Source organism: Coffea arabica, unplaced genomic scaffold (assembly GCF_036785885.1).
Source record: "Coffea arabica cultivar ET-39 unplaced genomic scaffold, Coffea Arabica ET-39 HiFi ptg000200l, whole genome shotgun sequence".
In the NCBI taxonomy this organism is placed as follows: Eukaryota; Viridiplantae; Streptophyta; class Magnoliopsida; order Gentianales; family Rubiaceae; genus Coffea; species Coffea arabica.
This window is the reverse complement of record NW_027266262.1, coordinates 698,524-720,790: the sequence shown is the minus strand read 5'-3', so window position 1 is coordinate 720,790 and position 22,267 is coordinate 698,524. Positions and strand designations below refer to the sequence as shown.

Below are 22,267 nucleotides of genomic sequence, written 5' to 3'. Positions count from 1 at the left end.
GAACCCGAAAATTTCAGGTTTACGGGGCGGCGGGTCGACCCGAAATGACCCGAAACTTAATTTTAATTTATTAATTTATCACTGTAATTTCTAATAAAATCAATTTCTCACAAAACTAATTACATAATCAAGTAATAAAAATTTAAATAAATGATTCCAAATCAAATCTAAAATAAATTAAACACCGTAAAAGTGTTTTATCCCAAGCAAAATATAAAATAAATTAAAACAATACAAAAGTGAAAAATAATATAATATATTATTTGTCCAAGTACAATAATTTCAACTTCACACAAATTAAATAAATTCGTTTAGGATTAAGTAATTAATGCCTTTGAAAAAAAGAATAACTTAGTTTAGTTAGATAAAATTATTTTTATGTTTATTAAATTATTTTTAATTCGTAAACGGGTCATATCGGGTCATATCAGGTCACCACGGGTTGACCCGAAATCGACCGGTTTTCTTTTCGGGTTCATCGGGTCCAACCCGATTCTGACCCGAATTCCCGAAACCTCAACCCAAACCCATTAATTTCGTGTTAGGTTCGTGTCGTGTCGAAAATTGCCACCCCTAGTTGCGGTGATGCATTTGCGCCGACAAATTTGAGCGACGATCCGGGCTTTGATCGAGCCGTACCGTTCCTGATTTGTCTCGCGCCTTCAGATCCTCCTTCACGCTTCGACAAGAAGCAAAATATTAAGCAATCGTTCCGACGGAGCTAAATTACTACAGGATAAAGAACGAATAGGAAATTTGGATTTCGAAACAAAAAAGAGAGGGGTGCAACACGAGGACTTCCCAGGGGGTCACCCATCCTAGTACTACTCTCGCCCAAGCACGCTTAACTTCGGAGTTCTGATGGGATCCGGTGCATTAGTGCTGGTATGATCGCACCCGCCATGTTCCTTTCGCGTTATTCTTTTAAACTACCCCGTCCTGCGAAGCAGTGTGGCTTTTCTAGACCGAAATTCATTTTAAGCGTCAATTCAAGCATTTTCCTCTTATCCTTTTATTTATTTACTTTATATTTTTTTTTGTTATTGATTTGCACCCTGTTTTTTTCCCTCATCCCGCAACTCTAAATTATCATGAAATCAATCCTTCACGCTTGCAGTTAGGGGTGGCAATTCGGGTCCAAATCAGGTTGGCGGGTCGGGTTCGGGTCAACAGACCCGCCAGAAAATCTGTTGACCCGAACCCCGACCCGCCAACCCGTGACGGGTCAGGTATGCTGACCCGAACCCGAAAATTTCAGGTTTACGGGGCGGCGGGTCGACCCGAAATGACCCGAAACTTAATTTTAATTTATTAATTTATCACTGTAATTTCTAATAAAATCAATTTCTCACAAAACTAATTACATAATCAAGTAATAAAAATTTAAATAAATGATTCCAAATCAAATCTAAAATAAATTAAACACCGTAAAAGTGTTTTATCCCAAGCAAAATATAAAATAAATTAAAACAATACAAAAGTGAAAAATAATATAATATATTATTTGTCCAAGTACAATAATTTCAACTTCACACAAATTAAATAAATTCGTTTAGGATTAAGTAATTAATGCCTTTGAAAAAAAGAATAACTTAGTTTAGTTAGATAAAATTATTTTTATGTTTATTAAATTATTTTTAATTCGTAAACGGGTCATATCGGGTCATATCAGGTCACCACGGGTTGACCCGAAATCGACCGGTTTTCTTTTCGGGTTCATCGGGTCCAACCCGATTCTGACCCGAATTCCCGAAACCTCAACCCAAACCCATTAATTTCGTGTTAGGTTCGTGTCGTGTCGAAAATTGCCACCCCTAGTTGCGGTGATGCATTTGCGCCGACAAATTTGAGCGACGATCCGGGCTTTGATCGAGCCGTACCGTTCCTGATTTGTCTCGCGCCTTCAGATCCTCCTTCACGCTTCGACAAGAAGCAAAATATTAAGCAATCGTTCCGACGGAGCTAAATTACTACAGGATAAAGAACGAATAGGAAATTTGGATTTCGAAACAAAAAAGAGAGGGGTGCAACACGAGGACTTCCCAGGGGGTCACCCATCCTAGTACTACTCTCGCCCAAGCACGCTTAACTTCGGAGTTCTGATGGGATCCGGTGCATTAGTGCTGGTATGATCGCACCCGCCATGTTCCTTTCGCGTTATTCTTTTAAACTACCCCGTCCTGCGAAGCAGTGTGGCTTTTCTAGACCGAAATTCATTTTAAGCGTCAATTCAAGCATTTTCCTCTTATCCTTTTATTTATTTACTTTATATTTTTTTTTGTTATTGATTTGCACCCTGTTTTTTTCCCTCATCCCGCAACTCTAAATTATCATGAAATCAATCCTTCACGCTTGCAGTTAGGGGTGGCAATTCGGGTCCAAATCAGGTTGGCGGGTCGGGTTCGGGTCAACAGACCCGCCAGAAAATCTGTTGACCCGAACCCCGACCCGCCAACCCGTGACGGGTCAGGTATGCTGACCCGAACCCGAAAATTTCAGGTTTACGGGGCGGCGGGTCGACCCGAAATGACCCGAAACTTAATTTTAATTTATTAATTTATCACTGTAATTTCTAATAAAATCAATTTCTCACAAAACTAATTACATAATCAAGTAATAAAAATTTAAATAAATGATTCCAAATCAAATCTAAAATAAATTAAACACCGTAAAAGTGTTTTATCCCAAGCAAAATATAAAATAAATTAAAACAATACAAAAGTGAAAAATAATATAATATATTATTTGTCCAAGTACAATAATTTCAACTTCACACAAATTAAATAAATTCGTTTAGGATTAAGTAATTAATGCCTTTGAAAAAAAGAATAACTTAGTTTAGTTAGATAAAATTATTTTTATGTTTATTAAATTATTTTTAATTCGTAAACGGGTCATATCGGGTCATATCAGGTCACCACGGGTTGACCCGAAATCGACCGGTTTTCTTTTCGGGTTCATCGGGTCCAACCCGATTCTGACCCGAATTCCCGAAACCTCAACCCAAACCCATTAATTTCGTGTTAGGTTCGTGTCGTGTCGAAAATTGCCACCCCTAGTTGCGGTGATGCATTTGCGCCGACAAATTTGAGCGACGATCCGGGCTTTGATCGAGCCGTACCGTTCCTGATTTGTCTCGCGCCTTCAGATCCTCCTTCACGCTTCGACAAGAAGCAAAATATTAAGCAATCGTTCCGACGGAGCTAAATTACTACAGGATAAAGAACGAATAGGAAATTTGGATTTCGAAACAAAAAAGAGAGGGGTGCAACACGAGGACTTCCCAGGGGGTCACCCATCCTAGTACTACTCTCGCCCAAGCACGCTTAACTTCGGAGTTCTGATGGGATCCGGTGCATTAGTGCTGGTATGATCGCACCCGCCATGTTCCTTTCGCGTTATTCTTTTAAACTACCCCGTCCTGCGAAGCAGTGTGGCTTTTCTAGACCGAAATTCATTTTAAGCGTCAATTCAAGCATTTTCCTCTTATCCTTTTATTTATTTACTTTATATTTTTTTTTGTTATTGATTTGCACCCTGTTTTTTTCCCTCATCCCGCAACTCTAAATTATCATGAAATCAATCCTTCACGCTTGCAGTTAGGGGTGGCAATTCGGGTCCAAATCAGGTTGGCGGGTCGGGTTCGGGTCAACAGACCCGCCAGAAAATCTGTTGACCCGAACCCCGACCCGCCAACCCGTGACGGGTCAGGTATGCTGACCCGAACCCGAAAATTTCAGGTTTACGGGGCGGCGGGTCGACCCGAAATGACCCGAAACTTAATTTTAATTTATTAATTTATCACTGTAATTTCTAATAAAATCAATTTCTCACAAAACTAATTACATAATCAAGTAATAAAAATTTAAATAAATGATTCCAAATCAAATCTAAAATAAATTAAACACCGTAAAAGTGTTTTATCCCAAGCAAAATATAAAATAAATTAAAACAATACAAAAGTGAAAAATAATATAATATATTATTTGTCCAAGTACAATAATTTCAACTTCACACAAATTAAATAAATTCGTTTAGGATTAAGTAATTAATGCCTTTGAAAAAAAGAATAACTTAGTTTAGTTAGATAAAATTATTTTTATGTTTATTAAATTATTTTTAATTCGTAAACGGGTCATATCGGGTCATATCAGGTCACCACGGGTTGACCCGAAATCGACCGGTTTTCTTTTCGGGTTCATCGGGTCCAACCCGATTCTGACCCGAATTCCCGAAACCTCAACCCAAACCCATTAATTTCGTGTTAGGTTCGTGTCGTGTCGAAAATTGCCACCCCTAGTTGCGGTGATGCATTTGCGCCGACAAATTTGAGCGACGATCCGGGCTTTGATCGAGCCGTACCGTTCCTGATTTGTCTCGCGCCTTCAGATCCTCCTTCACGCTTCGACAAGAAGCAAAATATTAAGCAATCGTTCCGACGGAGCTAAATTACTACAGGATAAAGAACGAATAGGAAATTTGGATTTCGAAACAAAAAAGAGAGGGGTGCAACACGAGGACTTCCCAGGGGGTCACCCATCCTAGTACTACTCTCGCCCAAGCACGCTTAACTTCGGAGTTCTGATGGGATCCGGTGCATTAGTGCTGGTATGATCGCACCCGCCATGTTCCTTTCGCGTTATTCTTTTAAACTACCCCGTCCTGCGAAGCAGTGTGGCTTTTCTAGACCGAAATTCATTTTAAGCGTCAATTCAAGCATTTTCCTCTTATCCTTTTATTTATTTACTTTATATTTTTTTTTGTTATTGATTTGCACCCTGTTTTTTTCCCTCATCCCGCAACTCTAAATTATCATGAAATCAATCCTTCACGCTTGCAGTTAGGGGTGGCAATTCGGGTCCAAATCAGGTTGGCGGGTCGGGTTCGGGTCAACAGACCCGCCAGAAAATCTGTTGACCCGAACCCCGACCCGCCAACCCGTGACGGGTCAGGTATGCTGACCCGAACCCGAAAATTTCAGGTTTACGGGGCGGCGGGTCGACCCGAAATGACCCGAAACTTAATTTTAATTTATTAATTTATCACTGTAATTTCTAATAAAATCAATTTCTCACAAAACTAATTACATAATCAAGTAATAAAAATTTAAATAAATGATTCCAAATCAAATCTAAAATAAATTAAACACCGTAAAAGTGTTTTATCCCAAGCAAAATATAAAATAAATTAAAACAATACAAAAGTGAAAAATAATATAATATATTATTTGTCCAAGTACAATAATTTCAACTTCACACAAATTAAATAAATTCGTTTAGGATTAAGTAATTAATGCCTTTGAAAAAAAGAATAACTTAGTTTAGTTAGATAAAATTATTTTTATGTTTATTAAATTATTTTTAATTCGTAAACGGGTCATATCGGGTCATATCAGGTCACCACGGGTTGACCCGAAATCGACCGGTTTTCTTTTCGGGTTCATCGGGTCCAACCCGATTCTGACCCGAATTCCCGAAACCTCAACCCAAACCCATTAATTTCGTGTTAGGTTCGTGTCGTGTCGAAAATTGCCACCCCTAGTTGCGGTGATGCATTTGCGCCGACAAATTTGAGCGACGATCCGGGCTTTGATCGAGCCGTACCGTTCCTGATTTGTCTCGCGCCTTCAGATCCTCCTTCACGCTTCGACAAGAAGCAAAATATTAAGCAATCGTTCCGACGGAGCTAAATTACTACAGGATAAAGAACGAATAGGAAATTTGGATTTCGAAACAAAAAAGAGAGGGGTGCAACACGAGGACTTCCCAGGGGGTCACCCATCCTAGTACTACTCTCGCCCAAGCACGCTTAACTTCGGAGTTCTGATGGGATCCGGTGCATTAGTGCTGGTATGATCGCACCCGCCATGTTCCTTTCGCGTTATTCTTTTAAACTACCCCGTCCTGCGAAGCAGTGTGGCTTTTCTAGACCGAAATTCATTTTAAGCGTCAATTCAAGCATTTTCCTCTTATCCTTTTATTTATTTACTTTATATTTTTTTTTGTTATTGATTTGCACCCTGTTTTTTTCCCTCATCCCGCAACTCTAAATTATCATGAAATCAATCCTTCACGCTTGCAGTTAGGGGTGGCAATTCGGGTCCAAATCAGGTTGGCGGGTCGGGTTCGGGTCAACAGACCCGCCAGAAAATCTGTTGACCCGAACCCCGACCCGCCAACCCGTGACGGGTCAGGTATGCTGACCCGAACCCGAAAATTTCAGGTTTACGGGGCGGCGGGTCGACCCGAAATGACCCGAAACTTAATTTTAATTTATTAATTTATCACTGTAATTTCTAATAAAATCAATTTCTCACAAAACTAATTACATAATCAAGTAATAAAAATTTAAATAAATGATTCCAAATCAAATCTAAAATAAATTAAACACCGTAAAAGTGTTTTATCCCAAGCAAAATATAAAATAAATTAAAACAATACAAAAGTGAAAAATAATATAATATATTATTTGTCCAAGTACAATAATTTCAACTTCACACAAATTAAATAAATTCGTTTAGGATTAAGTAATTAATGCCTTTGAAAAAAAGAATAACTTAGTTTAGTTAGATAAAATTATTTTTATGTTTATTAAATTATTTTTAATTCGTAAACGGGTCATATCGGGTCATATCAGGTCACCACGGGTTGACCCGAAATCGACCGGTTTTCTTTTCGGGTTCATCGGGTCCAACCCGATTCTGACCCGAATTCCCGAAACCTCAACCCAAACCCATTAATTTCGTGTTAGGTTCGTGTCGTGTCGAAAATTGCCACCCCTAGTTGCGGTGATGCATTTGCGCCGACAAATTTGAGCGACGATCCGGGCTTTGATCGAGCCGTACCGTTCCTGATTTGTCTCGCGCCTTCAGATCCTCCTTCACGCTTCGACAAGAAGCAAAATATTAAGCAATCGTTCCGACGGAGCTAAATTACTACAGGATAAAGAACGAATAGGAAATTTGGATTTCGAAACAAAAAAGAGAGGGGTGCAACACGAGGACTTCCCAGGGGGTCACCCATCCTAGTACTACTCTCGCCCAAGCACGCTTAACTTCGGAGTTCTGATGGGATCCGGTGCATTAGTGCTGGTATGATCGCACCCGCCATGTTCCTTTCGCGTTATTCTTTTAAACTACCCCGTCCTGCGAAGCAGTGTGGCTTTTCTAGACCGAAATTCATTTTAAGCGTCAATTCAAGCATTTTCCTCTTATCCTTTTATTTATTTACTTTATATTTTTTTTTGTTATTGATTTGCACCCTGTTTTTTTCCCTCATCCCGCAACTCTAAATTATCATGAAATCAATCCTTCACGCTTGCAGTTAGGGGTGGCAATTCGGGTCCAAATCAGGTTGGCGGGTCGGGTTCGGGTCAACAGACCCGCCAGAAAATCTGTTGACCCGAACCCCGACCCGCCAACCCGTGACGGGTCAGGTATGCTGACCCGAACCCGAAAATTTCAGGTTTACGGGGCGGCGGGTCGACCCGAAATGACCCGAAACTTAATTTTAATTTATTAATTTATCACTGTAATTTCTAATAAAATCAATTTCTCACAAAACTAATTACATAATCAAGTAATAAAAATTTAAATAAATGATTCCAAATCAAATCTAAAATAAATTAAACACCGTAAAAGTGTTTTATCCCAAGCAAAATATAAAATAAATTAAAACAATACAAAAGTGAAAAATAATATAATATATTATTTGTCCAAGTACAATAATTTCAACTTCACACAAATTAAATAAATTCGTTTAGGATTAAGTAATTAATGCCTTTGAAAAAAAGAATAACTTAGTTTAGTTAGATAAAATTATTTTTATGTTTATTAAATTATTTTTAATTCGTAAACGGGTCATATCGGGTCATATCAGGTCACCACGGGTTGACCCGAAATCGACCGGTTTTCTTTTCGGGTTCATCGGGTCCAACCCGATTCTGACCCGAATTCCCGAAACCTCAACCCAAACCCATTAATTTCGTGTTAGGTTCGTGTCGTGTCGAAAATTGCCACCCCTAGTTGCGGTGATGCATTTGCGCCGACAAATTTGAGCGACGATCCGGGCTTTGATCGAGCCGTACCGTTCCTGATTTGTCTCGCGCCTTCAGATCCTCCTTCACGCTTCGACAAGAAGCAAAATATTAAGCAATCGTTCCGACGGAGCTAAATTACTACAGGATAAAGAACGAATAGGAAATTTGGATTTCGAAACAAAAAAGAGAGGGGTGCAACACGAGGACTTCCCAGGGGGTCACCCATCCTAGTACTACTCTCGCCCAAGCACGCTTAACTTCGGAGTTCTGATGGGATCCGGTGCATTAGTGCTGGTATGATCGCACCCGCCATGTTCCTTTCGCGTTATTCTTTTAAACTACCCCGTCCTGCGAAGCAGTGTGGCTTTTCTAGACCGAAATTCATTTTAAGCGTCAATTCAAGCATTTTCCTCTTATCCTTTTATTTATTTACTTTATATTTTTTTTTGTTATTGATTTGCACCCTGTTTTTTTCCCTCATCCCGCAACTCTAAATTATCATGAAATCAATCCTTCACGCTTGCAGTTAGGGGTGGCAATTCGGGTCCAAATCAGGTTGGCGGGTCGGGTTCGGGTCAACAGACCCGCCAGAAAATCTGTTGACCCGAACCCCGACCCGCCAACCCGTGACGGGTCAGGTATGCTGACCCGAACCCGAAAATTTCAGGTTTACGGGGCGGCGGGTCGACCCGAAATGACCCGAAACTTAATTTTAATTTATTAATTTATCACTGTAATTTCTAATAAAATCAATTTCTCACAAAACTAATTACATAATCAAGTAATAAAAATTTAAATAAATGATTCCAAATCAAATCTAAAATAAATTAAACACCGTAAAAGTGTTTTATCCCAAGCAAAATATAAAATAAATTAAAACAATACAAAAGTGAAAAATAATATAATATATTATTTGTCCAAGTACAATAATTTCAACTTCACACAAATTAAATAAATTCGTTTAGGATTAAGTAATTAATGCCTTTGAAAAAAAGAATAACTTAGTTTAGTTAGATAAAATTATTTTTATGTTTATTAAATTATTTTTAATTCGTAAACGGGTCATATCGGGTCATATCAGGTCACCACGGGTTGACCCGAAATCGACCGGTTTTCTTTTCGGGTTCATCGGGTCCAACCCGATTCTGACCCGAATTCCCGAAACCTCAACCCAAACCCATTAATTTCGTGTTAGGTTCGTGTCGTGTCGAAAATTGCCACCCCTAGTTGCGGTGATGCATTTGCGCCGACAAATTTGAGCGACGATCCGGGCTTTGATCGAGCCGTACCGTTCCTGATTTGTCTCGCGCCTTCAGATCCTCCTTCACGCTTCGACAAGAAGCAAAATATTAAGCAATCGTTCCGACGGAGCTAAATTACTACAGGATAAAGAACGAATAGGAAATTTGGATTTCGAAACAAAAAAGAGAGGGGTGCAACACGAGGACTTCCCAGGGGGTCACCCATCCTAGTACTACTCTCGCCCAAGCACGCTTAACTTCGGAGTTCTGATGGGATCCGGTGCATTAGTGCTGGTATGATCGCACCCGCCATGTTCCTTTCGCGTTATTCTTTTAAACTACCCCGTCCTGCGAAGCAGTGTGGCTTTTCTAGACCGAAATTCATTTTAAGCGTCAATTCAAGCATTTTCCTCTTATCCTTTTATTTATTTACTTTATATTTTTTTTTGTTATTGATTTGCACCCTGTTTTTTTCCCTCATCCCGCAACTCTAAATTATCATGAAATCAATCCTTCACGCTTGCAGTTAGGGGTGGCAATTCGGGTCCAAATCAGGTTGGCGGGTCGGGTTCGGGTCAACAGACCCGCCAGAAAATCTGTTGACCCGAACCCCGACCCGCCAACCCGTGACGGGTCAGGTATGCTGACCCGAACCCGAAAATTTCAGGTTTACGGGGCGGCGGGTCGACCCGAAATGACCCGAAACTTAATTTTAATTTATTAATTTATCACTGTAATTTCTAATAAAATCAATTTCTCACAAAACTAATTACATAATCAAGTAATAAAAATTTAAATAAATGATTCCAAATCAAATCTAAAATAAATTAAACACCGTAAAAGTGTTTTATCCCAAGCAAAATATAAAATAAATTAAAACAATACAAAAGTGAAAAATAATATAATATATTATTTGTCCAAGTACAATAATTTCAACTTCACACAAATTAAATAAATTCGTTTAGGATTAAGTAATTAATGCCTTTGAAAAAAAGAATAACTTAGTTTAGTTAGATAAAATTATTTTTATGTTTATTAAATTATTTTTAATTCGTAAACGGGTCATATCGGGTCATATCAGGTCACCACGGGTTGACCCGAAATCGACCGGTTTTCTTTTCGGGTTCATCGGGTCCAACCCGATTCTGACCCGAATTCCCGAAACCTCAACCCAAACCCATTAATTTCGTGTTAGGTTCGTGTCGTGTCGAAAATTGCCACCCCTAGTTGCGGTGATGCATTTGCGCCGACAAATTTGAGCGACGATCCGGGCTTTGATCGAGCCGTACCGTTCCTGATTTGTCTCGCGCCTTCAGATCCTCCTTCACGCTTCGACAAGAAGCAAAATATTAAGCAATCGTTCCGACGGAGCTAAATTACTACAGGATAAAGAACGAATAGGAAATTTGGATTTCGAAACAAAAAAGAGAGGGGTGCAACACGAGGACTTCCCAGGGGGTCACCCATCCTAGTACTACTCTCGCCCAAGCACGCTTAACTTCGGAGTTCTGATGGGATCCGGTGCATTAGTGCTGGTATGATCGCACCCGCCATGTTCCTTTCGCGTTATTCTTTTAAACTACCCCGTCCTGCGAAGCAGTGTGGCTTTTCTAGACCGAAATTCATTTTAAGCGTCAATTCAAGCATTTTCCTCTTATCCTTTTATTTATTTACTTTATATTTTTTTTTGTTATTGATTTGCACCCTGTTTTTTTCCCTCATCCCGCAACTCTAAATTATCATGAAATCAATCCTTCACGCTTGCAGTTAGGGGTGGCAATTCGGGTCCAAATCAGGTTGGCGGGTCGGGTTCGGGTCAACAGACCCGCCAGAAAATCTGTTGACCCGAACCCCGACCCGCCAACCCGTGACGGGTCAGGTATGCTGACCCGAACCCGAAAATTTCAGGTTTACGGGGCGGCGGGTCGACCCGAAATGACCCGAAACTTAATTTTAATTTATTAATTTATCACTGTAATTTCTAATAAAATCAATTTCTCACAAAACTAATTACATAATCAAGTAATAAAAATTTAAATAAATGATTCCAAATCAAATCTAAAATAAATTAAACACCGTAAAAGTGTTTTATCCCAAGCAAAATATAAAATAAATTAAAACAATACAAAAGTGAAAAATAATATAATATATTATTTGTCCAAGTACAATAATTTCAACTTCACACAAATTAAATAAATTCGTTTAGGATTAAGTAATTAATGCCTTTGAAAAAAAGAATAACTTAGTTTAGTTAGATAAAATTATTTTTATGTTTATTAAATTATTTTTAATTCGTAAACGGGTCATATCGGGTCATATCAGGTCACCACGGGTTGACCCGAAATCGACCGGTTTTCTTTTCGGGTTCATCGGGTCCAACCCGATTCTGACCCGAATTCCCGAAACCTCAACCCAAACCCATTAATTTCGTGTTAGGTTCGTGTCGTGTCGAAAATTGCCACCCCTAGTTGCGGTGATGCATTTGCGCCGACAAATTTGAGCGACGATCCGGGCTTTGATCGAGCCGTACCGTTCCTGATTTGTCTCGCGCCTTCAGATCCTCCTTCACGCTTCGACAAGAAGCAAAATATTAAGCAATCGTTCCGACGGAGCTAAATTACTACAGGATAAAGAACGAATAGGAAATTTGGATTTCGAAACAAAAAAGAGAGGGGTGCAACACGAGGACTTCCCAGGGGGTCACCCATCCTAGTACTACTCTCGCCCAAGCACGCTTAACTTCGGAGTTCTGATGGGATCCGGTGCATTAGTGCTGGTATGATCGCACCCGCCATGTTCCTTTCGCGTTATTCTTTTAAACTACCCCGTCCTGCGAAGCAGTGTGGCTTTTCTAGACCGAAATTCATTTTAAGCGTCAATTCAAGCATTTTCCTCTTATCCTTTTATTTATTTACTTTATATTTTTTTTTGTTATTGATTTGCACCCTGTTTTTTTCCCTCATCCCGCAACTCTAAATTATCATGAAATCAATCCTTCACGCTTGCAGTTAGGGGTGGCAATTCGGGTCCAAATCAGGTTGGCGGGTCGGGTTCGGGTCAACAGACCCGCCAGAAAATCTGTTGACCCGAACCCCGACCCGCCAACCCGTGACGGGTCAGGTATGCTGACCCGAACCCGAAAATTTCAGGTTTACGGGGCGGCGGGTCGACCCGAAATGACCCGAAACTTAATTTTAATTTATTAATTTATCACTGTAATTTCTAATAAAATCAATTTCTCACAAAACTAATTACATAATCAAGTAATAAAAATTTAAATAAATGATTCCAAATCAAATCTAAAATAAATTAAACACCGTAAAAGTGTTTTATCCCAAGCAAAATATAAAATAAATTAAAACAATACAAAAGTGAAAAATAATATAATATATTATTTGTCCAAGTACAATAATTTCAACTTCACACAAATTAATCTGTTGACCCGAACCCGACCCGCCAACCTGATTTGGACCCGAATTGCCACCCCTAACTGCAAGCGTGAAGGATTGATTTCATGATAATTTAGAGTTGCGGGATGAGGGAAAAAAACAGGGTGCAAATCAATAACAAAAAAAAATATAAAGTAAATAAATAAAAGGATAAGAGGAAAATGCTTGAATTGACGCTTAAAATGAATTTCGGTCTAGAAAAGCCACACTGCTTCGCAGGACGGGGTAGTTTAAAAGAATAAAGCGAAAGGAACATGGCGGGTGCGATCATACCAGCACTAATGCACCGGATCCCATCAGAACTCCGAAGTTAAGCGTGCTTGGGCGAGAGTAGTACTAGGATGGGTGACCCCCTGGGAAGTCCTCGTGTTGCACCCCTCTCTTTTTTGTTTCGAAATCCAAATTTCCTATTCGTTCTTTATCCTGTAGTAATTTAGCTCCGTCGGAACGATTGCTTAATATTTTGCTTCTTGTCGAAGCGTGAAGGAGGATCTGAAGGCGCGAGACAAATCAGGAACGGTACGGCTCGATCAAAGCCCGGATCGTCGCTCAAATTTGTCGGCGCAAATGTATCACCGCAACTAGGGGTGGCAATTTTCGACACGACCTGAAAACACGACACGAACCTAACACGAAATTAATGGGTTTGGGTTGAGGTTTCGGGAATTCGGGTCAGAATCGGGTTGGACCCGATGAACCCGAAAAGAAAACCGGTCGATTTCGGGTCAACCCGTGGTGACCTGATATGACCCGATATGACCCGTTTACGAATTAAAAATAATTTAATAAACATAAAAATAATTTTATCTAACTAAACTAAGTTATTCTTTTTTTCAAAGGCATTAATTACTTAATCCTAAACGAATTTATTTAATTTGTGTGAATTTGAAATTATTATACTTGGACAAATAATATATTATATTATTTTTCACTTTTGTATTGTTTTAATTTATTTTATATTTTGCTTGGGATAAAACACTTTTACGGTGTTTAATTTATTTTAGATTTGATTTGGAATCATTTATTTAAATTTTTATTACTTGATTATGTAATTAGTTTTGTGAGAAATTGATTTTATTAGAAATTACAGTGATAAATTAATAAATTAAAATTAAGTTTCGGGTCATTTCGGGTCGACCCGCCGCCCCGTAAACCTGAAATTTTCGGGTTCGGGTCAGCATACCTGACCCGTCACGGGTTGGCGGGTCGGGGTTCGGGTCAACAGATTTTCTGGCGGGTCTGTTGACCCGAACCCGACCCGCCAACCTGATTTGGACCCGAATTGCCACCCCTAACTGCAAGCGTGAAGGATTGATTTCATGATAATTTAGAGTTGCGGGATGAGGGAAAAAAACAGGGTGCAAATCAATAACAAAAAAAAATATAAAGTAAATAAATAAAAGGATAAGAGGAAAATGCTTGAATTGACGCTTAAAATGAATTTCGGTCTAGAAAAGCCACACTGCTTCGCAGGACGGGGTAGTTTAAAAGAATAAAGCGAAAGGAACATGGCGGGTGCGATCATACCAGCACTAATGCACCGGATCCCATCAGAACTCCGAAGTTAAGCGTGCTTGGGCGAGAGTAGTACTAGGATGGGTGACCCCCTGGGAAGTCCTCGTGTTGCACCCCTCTCTTTTTTGTTTCGAAATCCAAATTTCCTATTCGTTCTTTATCCTGTAGTAATTTAGCTCCGTCGGAACGATTGCTTAATATTTTGCTTCTTGTCGAAGCGTGAAGGAGGATCTGAAGGCGCGAGACAAATCAGGAACGGTACGGCTCGATCAAAGCCCGGATCGTCGCTCAAATTTGTCGGCGCAAATGTATCACCGCAACTAGGGGTGGCAATTTTCGACACGACCTGAAAACACGACACGAACCTAACACGAAATTAATGGGTTTGGGTTGAGGTTTCGGGAATTCGGGTCAGAATCGGGTTGGACCCGATGAACCCGAAAAGAAAACCGGTCGATTTCGGGTCAACCCGTGGTGACCTGATATGACCCGATATGACCCGTTTACGAATTAAAAATAATTTAATAAACATAAAAATAATTTTATCTAACTAAACTAAGTTATTCTTTTTTTCAAAGGCATTAATTACTTAATCCTAAACGAATTTATTTAATTTGTGTGAAGTTGAAATTATTATACTTGGACAAATAATATATTATATTATTTTTCACTTTTGTATTGTTTTAATTTATTTTATATTTTGCTTGGGATAAAACACTTTTACGGTGTTTAATTTTTTAGATTTGATTTGGAATCATTTATTTAAATTTTTATTACTTGATTATGTAATTAGTTTTGTGAGAAATTGATTTTATTAGAAATTACAGTGATAAATTAATAAATTAAAATTAAGTTTCGGGTCATTTCGGGTCGACCCGCCGCCCCGTAAACCTGAAATTTTCGGGTTCGGGTCAGCATACCTGACCCGTCACGGGTTGGCGGGTCGGGGTTCGGGTCAACAGATTTTCTGGCGGGTCTGTTGACCCGAACCCGACCCGCCAACCTGATTTGGACCCGAATTGCCACCCCTAACTGCAAGCGTGAAGGATTGATTTCATGATAATTTAGAGTTGCGGGATGAGGGAAAAAAACAGGGTGCAAATCAATAACAAAAAAAAATATAAAGTAAATAAATAAAAGGATAAGAGGAAAATGCTTGAATTGACGCTTAAAATGAATTTCGGTCTAGAAAAGCCACACTGCTTCGCAGGACGGGGTAGTTTAAAAGAATAAAGCGAAAGGAACATGGCGGGTGCGATCATACCAGCACTAATGCACCGGATCCCATCAGAACTCCGAAGTTAAGCGTGCTTGGGCGAGAGTAGTACTAGGATGGGTGACCCCCTGGGAAGTCCTCGTGTTGCACCCCTCTCTTTTTTGTTTCGAAATCCAAATTTCCTATTCGTTCTTTATCCTGTAGTAATTTAGCTCCGTCGGAACGATTGCTTAATATTTTGCTTCTTGTCGAAGCGTGAAGGAGGATCTGAAGGCGCGAGACAAATCAGGAACGGTACGGCTCGATCAAAGCCCGGATCGTCGCTCAAATTTGTCGGCGCAAATGTATCACCGCAACTAGGGGTGGCAATTTTCGACACGACCTGAAAACACGACACGAACCTAACACGAAATTAATGGGTTTGGGTTGAGGTTTCGGGAATTCGGGTCAGAATCGGGTTGGACCCGATGAACCCGAAAAGAAAACCGGTCGATTTCGGGTCAACCCGTGGTGACCTGATATGACCCGTTTACGAATTAAAAATAATTTAATAAACATAAAAATAATTTTATCTAACTAAACTAAGTTATTCTTTTTTTCAAAGGCATTAATTACTTAATCCTAAACGAATTTATTTAATTTGTGTGAAGTTGAAATTATTATACTTGGACAAATAATATATTATATTATTTTTCACTTTTGTATTGTTTTAATTTATTTTATATTTTGCTTGGGATAAAACACTTTTACGGTGTTTAATTTATTTTAGATTTGATTTGGAATCATTTATTTAAATTTTTATTACTTGATTATGTAATTAGTTTTGTGAGAAATTGATTTTATTAGAAATTACAGTGATAAATTAATAAATTAAAATTAAGTTTCGGGTCATTTCGGGTCGACCCGCCGCCCCGTAAACCTGAAATTTTCGGGTTCGGGTCAGCATACCTGACCCGTCACGGGTTGGCGGGTCGGGGTTCGGGTCAACAGATTTTCTGGCGGGTCTGTTGACCCGAACCCGACCCGCCAACCTGATTTGGACCCGAATTGCCACCCCTAACTGCAAGCGTGAAGGATTGATTTCATGATAATTTAGAGTTGCGGGATGAGGGAAAAAAACAGGGTGCAAATCAATAACAAAAAAAAATATAAAGTAAATAAATAAAAGGATAAGAGGAAAATGCTTGAATTGACGCTTAAAATGAATTTCGGTCTAGAAAAGCCACACTGCTTCGCAGGACGGGGTAGTTTAAAAGAATAAAGCGAAAGGAACATGGCGGGTGCGATCATACCAGCACTAATGCACCGGATCCCATCAGAACTCCGAAGTTAAGCGTGCTTGGGCGAGAGTAGTACTAGGATGGGTGACCCCCTGGGAAGTCCTCGTGTTGCACCCCTCTCTTTTTTGTTTCGAAATCCAAATTTCCTATTCGTTCTTTATCCTGTAGTAATTTAGCTCCGTCGGAACGATTGCTTAATATTTTGCTTCTTGTCGAAGCGTGAAGGAGGATCTGAAGGCGCGAGACAAATCAGGAACGGTACGGCTCGATCAAAGCCCGGATCGTCGCTCAAATTTGTCGGCGCAAATGTATCACCGCAACTAGGGGTGGCAATTTTCGACACGACCTGAAAACACGACACGAACCTAACACGAAATTAATGGGTTTGGGTTGAGGTTTCGGGAATTCGGGTCAGAATCGGGTTGGACCCGATGAACCCGAAAAGAAAACCGGTCGATTTCGGGTCAACCCGTGGTGACCTGATATGACCCGATATGACCCGTTTACGAATTAAAAATAATTTAATAAACATAAAAATAATTTTATCTAACTAAACTAAGTTATTCTTTTTTTCAAAGGCATTAATTACTTAATCCTAAACGAATTTATTTAATTTGTGTGAAGTTGAAATTATTATACTTGGACAAATAATATATTATATTATTTTTCACTTTTGTATTGTTTTAATTTATTTTATATTTTGCTTGGGATAAAACACTTTTACGGTGTTTAATTTATTTTAGATTTGATTTGGAATCATTTATTTAAATTTTTATTACTTGATTATGTAATTAGTTTTGTGAGAAATTGATTTTATTAGAAATTACAGTGATAAATTAATAAATTAAAATTAAGTTTCGGGTCATTTCGGGTCGACCCGCCGCCCCGTAAACCTGAAATTTTCGGGTTCGGGTCAGCATATCTGACCCGTCACGGGTTGGCGGGTCGGGGTTCGGGTCAACAGATTTTCTGGCGGGTCTGTTGACCCGAACCCGACCCGCCAACCTGATTTGGACCCGAATTGCCACCCCTAACTGCAAGCGTGAAGGATTGATTTCATGATAATTTAGAGTTGCGGGATGAGGGAAAAAAACAGGGTGCAAATCAATAACAAAAAAAAATATAAAGTAAATAAATAAAAGGATAAGAGGAAAATGCTTGAATTGACGCTTAAAATGAATTTCGGTCTAGAAAAGCCACACTGCTTCGCAGGACGGGGTAGTTTAAAAGAATAAAGCGAAAGGAACATGGCGGGTGCGATCATACCAGCACTAATGCACCGGATCCCATCAGAACTCCGAAGTTAAGCGTGCTTGGGCGAGAGTAGTACTAGGATGGGTGACCCCCTGGGAAGTCCTCGTGTTGCACCCCTCTCTTTTTTGTTTCGAAATCCAAATTTCCTATTCGTTCTTTATCCTGTAGTAATTTAGCTCCGTCGGAACGATTGCTTAATATTTTGCTTCTTGTCGAAGCGTGAAGGAGGATCTGAAGGCGCGAGACAAATCAGGAACGGTACGGCTCGATCAAAGCCCGGATCGTCGCTCAAATTTGTCGGCGCAAATGTATCACCGCAACTAGGGGTGGCAATTTTCGACACGACCTGAAAACACGACACGAACCTAACACGAAATTAATGGGTTTGGGTTGAGGTTTCGGGAATTCGGGTCAGAATCGGGTTGGACCCGATGAACCCGAAAAGAAAACCGGTCGATTTCGGGTCAACCCGTGGTGACCTGATATGACCCGATATGACCCGTTTACGAATTAAAAATAATTTAATAAACATAAAAATAAATTTATCTAACTAAACTAAGTTATTCTTTTTTTCAAAGGCATTAATTACTTAATCCTAAACGAATTTATTTAATTTGTGTGAAGTTGAAATTATTATACTTGGACAAATAATATATTATATTATTTTTCACTTTTGTATTGTTTTAATTTATTTTATATTTTGCTTGGGATAAAACACTTTTACGGTGTTTAATTTATTTTAGATTTGATTTGGAATCATTTATTTAAATTTTTATTACTTGATTATGTAATTAGTTTTGTGAGAAATTGATTTTATTAGAAATTACAGTGATAAATTAATAAATTAAAATTAAGTTTCGGGTCATTTCTGGTCGACCCGCCGCCCCGTAAACCTGAAATTTTCGGGTTCGGGTCAGCATACCTGACCCGTCACGGGTTGGCGGGTCGGGGTTCGGGTCAACAGATTTTCTGGCGGGTCTGTTGACCCGAACCCGACCCGCCAACCTGATTTGGACCCGAATTGCCACCCCTAACTGCAAGCGTGAAGGATTGATTTCATGATAATTTAGAGTTGCGGGATGAGGGAAAAAAACAGGGTGCAAATCAATAACAAAAAAATATATAAAGTAAATAAATAAAAGGATAAGAGGAAAATGCTTGAATTGACGCTTAAAATGAATTTCGGTCTAGAAAAGCCACACTGCTTCGCAGGACGGGGTAGTTTAAAAGAATAAAGCGAAAGGAACATGGCGGGTGCGATCATACCAGCACTAATGCACCGGATCCCATCAGAACTCCGAAGTTAAGCGTGCTTGGGCGAGAGTAGTACTAGGATGGGTGACCCCCTGGGAAGTCCTCGTGTTGCACCCCTCTCTTTTTTGTTTCGAAATCCAAATTTCCTATTCGTTCTTTATCCTGTAGTAATTTAGCTCCGTCGGAACGATTGCTTAATATTTTGCTTCTTGTCGAAGCGTGAAGGAGGATCTGAAGGCGCGAGACAAATCAGGAACGGTACGGCTCGATCAAAGCCCGGATCGTCGCTCAAATTTGTCGGCGCAAATGTATCACCGCAACTAGGGGTGGCAATTTTCGACACGACCTGAAAACACGACACGAACCTAACACGAAATTAATGGGTTTGGGTTGAGGTTTCGGGAATTCGGGTCAGAATCGGGTTGGACCCGATGAACCCGAAAAGAAAACCGGTCGATTTCGGGTCAACCCGTGGTGACCTGATATGACCCGTTTACGAATTAAAAATAATTTAATAAACATAAAAATAATTTTATCTAACTAAACTAAGTTATTCTTTTTTTCAAAGGCATTAATTACTTAATCCTAAACGAATTTATTTAATTTGTGTGAAGTTGAAATTATTATACTTGGACAAATAATATATTATATTATTTTTCACTTTTGTATTGTTTTAATTTATTTTATATTTTGCTTGGGATAAAACACTTTTACGGTGTTTAATTTATTTTAGATTTGATTTGGAATCATTTATTTAAATTTTTATTACTTGATTATGTAATTAGTTTTGTGAGAAATTGATTTTATTAGAAATTACAGTGATAAATTAATAAATTAAAATTAAGTTTCGGGTCATTTCGGGTCGACCCGCCGCCCCGTAAACCTGAAATTTTCGGGTTCGGGTCAGCATACCTGACCCGTCACGGGTTGGCGGGTCGGGGTTCGGGTCAACAGATTTTCTGGCGGGTCTGTTGACCCGAACCCGACCCGCCAACCTGATTTGGACCCGAATTGCCACCCCTAACTGCAAGCGTGAAGGATTGATTTCATGATAATTTAGAGTTGCGGGATGAGGGAAAAAAACAGGGTGCAAATCAATAACAAAAAAAAATATAAAGTAAATAAATAAAAGGATAAGAGGAAAATGCTTGAATTGACGCTTAAAATGAATTTCGGTCTAGAAAAGCCACACTGCTTCGCAGGACGGGGTAGTTTAAAAGAATAAAGCGAAAGGAACATGGCGGGTGCGATCATACCAGCACTAATGCACCGGATCCCATCAGAACTCCGAAGTTAAGCGTGCTTGGGCGAGAGTAGTACTAGGATGGGTGACCCCCTGGGAATTCCTCGTGTTGCACCCCTCTCTTTTTTGTTTCGAAATCCAAATTTCCTATTCGTTCTTTATCCTGTAGTAATTTAGCTCCGTCGGAACGATTGCTTAATATTTTGCTTCTTGTCGAAGCGTGAAGGAGGATCTGAAGGCGCGAGACAAATCAGGAACGGTACGGCTCGATCAAAGCCCGGATCGTCGCTCAAATTTGTCGGCGCAAATGTATCACCGCAACTAGGGGTGGCAATTTTCGACACGACCTGAAAACACGACACGAACCTAACACGAAATTAATGGGTTTGGGTTGAGGTTTCGGGAATTCGGGTCAGAATCGGGTTGGACCCGATGAACCCGAAAAGAAAACCGGTCGATTTCGGGTCAACCCGTGGTGACCTGATATGACCCGATATGACCCGTTTACGAATTAAAAATAATTTAATAAACATAAAAATAATTTTATCTAACTAAACTAAGTTATTCTTTTTTTCAAAGGCATTAATTACTTAATCCTAAACGAATTTATTTAATTTGTGTGAAGTTGAAATTATTATACTTGGACAAATAATATATTATATTATTTTTCACTTTTGTATTGTTTTAATTTATTTTATATTTTGCTTGGGATAAAACACTTTTACGGTGTTTAATTTATTTTAGATTTGATTTGGAATCATTTATTTAAATTTTTATTACTTGATTATGTAATTAGTTTTGTGAGAAATTGATTTTATTAGAAATTACAGTGATAAATTAATAAATTAAAATTAAGTTTCGGGTCATTTCGGGTCGACCCGCCGCCCCGTAAACCTGAAATTTTCGGGTTCGGGTCAGCATACCTGACCCGTCACGGGTTGGCGGGTCGGGGTTCGGGTCAACAGATTTTCTGGCGGGTCTGTTGACCCGAACCCGACCCGCCAACCTGATTTGGACCCGAATTGCCACCCCTAACTGCAAGCGTGAAGGATTGATTTCATGATAATTTAGAGTTGCGGGATGAGGGAAAAAAACAGGGTGCAAATCAATAACAAAAAAAAATATAAAGTAAATAAATAAAAGGATAAGAGGAAAATGCTTGAATTGACGCTTAAAATGAATTTCGGTCTAGAAAAGCCACACTGCTTCGCAGGACGGGGTAGTTTAAAAGAATAAAGCGAAAGGAACATGGCGGGTGCGATCATACCAGCACTAATGCACCGGATCCCATCAGAACTCCGAAGTTAAGCGTGCTTGGGCGAGAGTAGTACTAGGATGGGTGACCCCCTGGGAAGTCCTCGTGTTGCACCCCTCTCTTTTTTGTTTCGAAATCCAAATTTCCTATTCGTTCTTTATCCTGTAGTAATTTAGCTCCGTCGGAACGATTGCTTAATATTTTGCTTCTTGTCGAAGCGTGAAGGAGGATCTGAAGGCGCGAGACAAATCAGGAACGGTACGGCTCGATCAAAGCCCGGATCGTCGCTCAAATTTGTCGGCGCAAATGTATCACCGCAACTAGGGGTGGCAATTTTCGACACGACCTGAAAACACGACACGAACCTAACACGAAATTAATGGGTTTGGGTTGAGGTTTCGGGAATTCGGGTCAGAATCGGGTTGGACCCGATGAACCCGAAAAGAAAACCGGTCGATTTCGGGTCAACCCGTGGTGACCTGATATGACCCGATATGACCCGTTTACGAATTAAAAATAATTT

The 22,267-nt window shown here is 39.6% G+C and overlaps 18 non-coding genes across 18 annotated transcripts; 8 read left to right on the top strand and 10 right to left on the bottom strand.

Annotated features, from left to right (window-relative positions):
- Positions 1 to 780: 780 nt before the first annotated feature.
- LOC140033629 (5S ribosomal RNA) lies at positions 781 to 899 on the bottom strand. Its single transcript, XR_011837531.1, has one exon. It is a non-coding gene; the product is annotated as a 5S ribosomal RNA (ribosomal RNA).
- A 1,122-nt stretch (positions 900 to 2,021) lies between these two features.
- Positions 2,022 to 2,140, bottom strand: LOC140033617 (5S ribosomal RNA). Its single transcript, XR_011837520.1, has one exon. It is a non-coding gene; the product is annotated as a 5S ribosomal RNA (ribosomal RNA).
- A 1,122-nt stretch (positions 2,141 to 3,262) lies between these two features.
- LOC140033606 (5S ribosomal RNA) lies at positions 3,263 to 3,381 on the bottom strand. Its single transcript, XR_011837509.1, has one exon. It is a non-coding gene; the product is annotated as a 5S ribosomal RNA (ribosomal RNA).
- A 1,122-nt stretch (positions 3,382 to 4,503) lies between these two features.
- On the bottom strand, positions 4,504 to 4,622 carry LOC140033595 (5S ribosomal RNA). Its single transcript, XR_011837498.1, has one exon. It is a non-coding gene; the product is annotated as a 5S ribosomal RNA (ribosomal RNA).
- A 1,122-nt stretch (positions 4,623 to 5,744) lies between these two features.
- Positions 5,745 to 5,863, bottom strand: LOC140033584 (5S ribosomal RNA). The gene has a single exon (XR_011837487.1). It is a non-coding gene; the product is annotated as a 5S ribosomal RNA (ribosomal RNA).
- Positions 5,864 to 6,985: 1,122 nt separating this feature from the next.
- Positions 6,986 to 7,104, bottom strand: LOC140033573 (5S ribosomal RNA). The gene has a single exon (XR_011837476.1). It is a non-coding gene; the product is annotated as a 5S ribosomal RNA (ribosomal RNA).
- Positions 7,105 to 8,226: 1,122 nt separating this feature from the next.
- Positions 8,227 to 8,345, bottom strand: LOC140033562 (5S ribosomal RNA). Its single transcript, XR_011837465.1, has one exon. It is a non-coding gene; the product is annotated as a 5S ribosomal RNA (ribosomal RNA).
- Positions 8,346 to 9,467: 1,122 nt separating this feature from the next.
- Positions 9,468 to 9,586, bottom strand: LOC140033550 (5S ribosomal RNA). Its single transcript, XR_011837451.1, has one exon. It is a non-coding gene; the product is annotated as a 5S ribosomal RNA (ribosomal RNA).
- A 1,122-nt stretch (positions 9,587 to 10,708) lies between these two features.
- On the bottom strand, positions 10,709 to 10,827 carry LOC140033539 (5S ribosomal RNA). The gene has a single exon (XR_011837440.1). It is a non-coding gene; the product is annotated as a 5S ribosomal RNA (ribosomal RNA).
- A 1,122-nt stretch (positions 10,828 to 11,949) lies between these two features.
- LOC140033528 (5S ribosomal RNA) lies at positions 11,950 to 12,068 on the bottom strand. Its single transcript, XR_011837428.1, has one exon. It is a non-coding gene; the product is annotated as a 5S ribosomal RNA (ribosomal RNA).
- Positions 12,069 to 12,986: 918 nt separating this feature from the next.
- Positions 12,987 to 13,105, top strand: LOC140033517 (5S ribosomal RNA). Its single transcript, XR_011837417.1, has one exon. It is a non-coding gene; the product is annotated as a 5S ribosomal RNA (ribosomal RNA).
- A 1,135-nt stretch (positions 13,106 to 14,240) lies between these two features.
- Positions 14,241 to 14,359, top strand: LOC140033506 (5S ribosomal RNA). Its single transcript, XR_011837405.1, has one exon. It is a non-coding gene; the product is annotated as a 5S ribosomal RNA (ribosomal RNA).
- A 1,133-nt stretch (positions 14,360 to 15,492) lies between these two features.
- Positions 15,493 to 15,611, top strand: LOC140033495 (5S ribosomal RNA). Its single transcript, XR_011837394.1, has one exon. It is a non-coding gene; the product is annotated as a 5S ribosomal RNA (ribosomal RNA).
- Positions 15,612 to 16,736: 1,125 nt separating this feature from the next.
- Positions 16,737 to 16,855, top strand: LOC140033484 (5S ribosomal RNA). Its single transcript, XR_011837382.1, has one exon. It is a non-coding gene; the product is annotated as a 5S ribosomal RNA (ribosomal RNA).
- A 1,135-nt stretch (positions 16,856 to 17,990) lies between these two features.
- Positions 17,991 to 18,109, top strand: LOC140033473 (5S ribosomal RNA). The gene has a single exon (XR_011837371.1). It is a non-coding gene; the product is annotated as a 5S ribosomal RNA (ribosomal RNA).
- A 1,135-nt stretch (positions 18,110 to 19,244) lies between these two features.
- LOC140033462 (5S ribosomal RNA) lies at positions 19,245 to 19,363 on the top strand. The gene has a single exon (XR_011837359.1). It is a non-coding gene; the product is annotated as a 5S ribosomal RNA (ribosomal RNA).
- Positions 19,364 to 20,488: 1,125 nt separating this feature from the next.
- On the top strand, positions 20,489 to 20,607 carry LOC140034675 (5S ribosomal RNA). The gene has a single exon (XR_011838534.1). It is a non-coding gene; the product is annotated as a 5S ribosomal RNA (ribosomal RNA).
- Positions 20,608 to 21,742: 1,135 nt separating this feature from the next.
- LOC140033451 (5S ribosomal RNA) lies at positions 21,743 to 21,861 on the top strand. Its single transcript, XR_011837348.1, has one exon. It is a non-coding gene; the product is annotated as a 5S ribosomal RNA (ribosomal RNA).
- Positions 21,862 to 22,267: the final 406 nt, after the last annotated feature.